General features: G+C 35.2%; 1 protein-coding gene across 1 annotated transcript in view; it reads right to left on the minus strand.

The window, feature by feature from the left end:
* The window catches only part of LOC111713999 (cardioacceleratory peptide receptor), a 54126-nt gene extending 52408 nt beyond the window's left edge, over positions 1 to 1718 (minus strand). Inside the window, exons 1-2 of the mRNA XM_023488999.1 lie at positions 1598 to 1718; positions 1265 to 1399 (exon numbers count right to left, since the gene is read on the minus strand). The gene's annotated coding sequence lies outside the window, so the exon portion shown is untranslated. The remainder of the gene's footprint in view (positions 1 to 1264; positions 1400 to 1597) is intronic.
* Positions 1719 to 2153: the final 435 nt, after the last annotated feature.

The raw sequence follows: 2153 nt of genomic DNA on the forward strand, positions 1-2153 counted from the left end.
AATCTACCCCCCCCCCCCTGGTACCAACAAGAACATGCCTGATTCACAACTGTATACACGTGGAAGATATTGTCGTTTTTCTACAACTTCAAACAATGTTAATTCTCATATTTTTCTCTATTGTTTCTTCAGCAGAAGTACGCAAGTCACCCTTGTAAAAAAACACAAAGGAAAAAATTATTTTCAAATAGAAAAACGCGGATATATTAATAATCAGACAAATGTTTTAATGGTTCTGTTGTGAATCCGAAATGCAAATATATAATTGGAGATTTTCTTAAATTACGCCTGTTTTCCCTTTACAGTATGATAGTTTTTCCTAGAAAGATTGTTGAGTGGAGCAGACTAGAAGTTTCAATATTTAAAGGTTGGACAGGATTGCAGCAGGAGGAAAATAGTTTGAAATGTTATTGTTAAATGTGTCGACGGTGAAGAGGGGGGGCATAGGGGGGTCGACGGTGAAGAGGGGGAGGCAGGGGGAGGTCGACGGGGAAGAGGGGGGGTCAGGGGGGGGGGTCGTGTTTAAATGTTTATACGGAAAAAGCTTTGTAGATTTGAGATAATTGCTGTTTTAAGGAATTGTCTGAATACAAAACTTTAATCTTTAATAATAGATAATTAAAAAATTAAAGCACACTGTCTGCAGTACATTCAGAACATTTTGTTTTTGAAAACCCTTCGTAAAAACACGTACACATTACCGTTCATCGTTTGGAAAAGAAACTTGCATCTTGTATACAGTAGCAATAATCCCAATATCTAAAGGTGCCCTACATTGTGTAACCTAAGGACTGAACTTTTTGTGATGTTGTTCTCCGGATCAAGCATTGAACTCAATCTTATGGAGATCTACGGAACATTGTAATCCTTTTCTATATCCCGTGAAGGTCATGCCCTTCTGAGATATCATTAGAGACTAAGCATTGATCCTCTAATTTAAAAGTGTCCACATTGAATATCGAAATTAATAAAGATTAACCATATCCACACAAAAGTTCCGATCCTTAAACTTTGACTATTGAACTTGTAAGAATACGTATTTTGGAATGAAAAGGTGCACGACATCTGTTTGCAAAAATATAAGAGTTGGAAAGTTAAAGATTGAGAAGATTGAAAAGTGTGTAGTCTATATGCACAAATTATTATTATCAAATATCTACTAATCAATTTATTATCGAATATTTTCCCAAGATTTATACAATAAAAGCTTTGTTTCGTCAGGGGAACCCTGATGAATCATAATCATAAACATTTGTTTTCCTACCTAGAAATCATCGCCGATACGGGTCTTGTAATCCCCGGTTACTGACTGAAGAGAGAACAATCTTGAAATCCAATCCGTTCACGAAAATGAATCCATTGTCCTCTTAAAGTAAGTTTCACGGTCTCAGATTCAAAACTAAAGAAATAACCCCTTTAGCAACAAATCTATGATAAAATAAACGCGGTCGAATAGAAAAAGTAAGACGCTTGGAATCTAATCAAGTCAAATACTAAAACCCGTCTTGCTTGAACTATAACGAACCAATATAACTATAAAATACTAAAATCTTCAGAGTTTATCCCCAAATGTTCACATCTTAATCTATAAAAATACCTTAATCCGTCTCCGACGATTTATAGGAAAGAAAAAACAGTAATCCGTCTTCCGACCAAATCAACTATTCCTTGAGTCTGAAAATACCAAGTACTCAAAAATAGAAGACCTTCAGTTTCAACATAAAAAGATAAAAACTATGACTGAATATTTCTCATAACCTTCGTATAAAAAACTGAGAGAATGAACTAGAACCCGGAGCGTGTCTAGAATTTTCTACGCATGCGCCGAGTATTTTGGTTGGAACTGGAAACTGAAATCCGGTCCCTGGAACTAACAAAGTGATTTCGGTCCCTGGAATCACTTAACATACCCCCGGCCGGGGAAAATTTCCAGTCCAACCACTGAAAGACAAAAAAAACCCAAAATTTTTCTCAAGAAACCTGGAGTACTTGGTAATAACAACTCCTAAAGGATTTTTTTTTTTCCAATTAAACTTCCAATTAACACCTATTAGATTCAGTGAACATTATCAGGACCATGATCAGTAAATAAAACACATAAATATGAACAATACTTTATTTAACAACTATATATATATTGAACTCTATAGAAC

Source organism: Eurytemora carolleeae, unplaced genomic scaffold (genome assembly GCF_000591075.1).
Source record: "Eurytemora carolleeae unplaced genomic scaffold, Eaff_2.0 scaffold1251, whole genome shotgun sequence".
NCBI lineage: Eukaryota > Metazoa > Arthropoda > Copepoda > Calanoida > Temoridae > Eurytemora > Eurytemora carolleeae.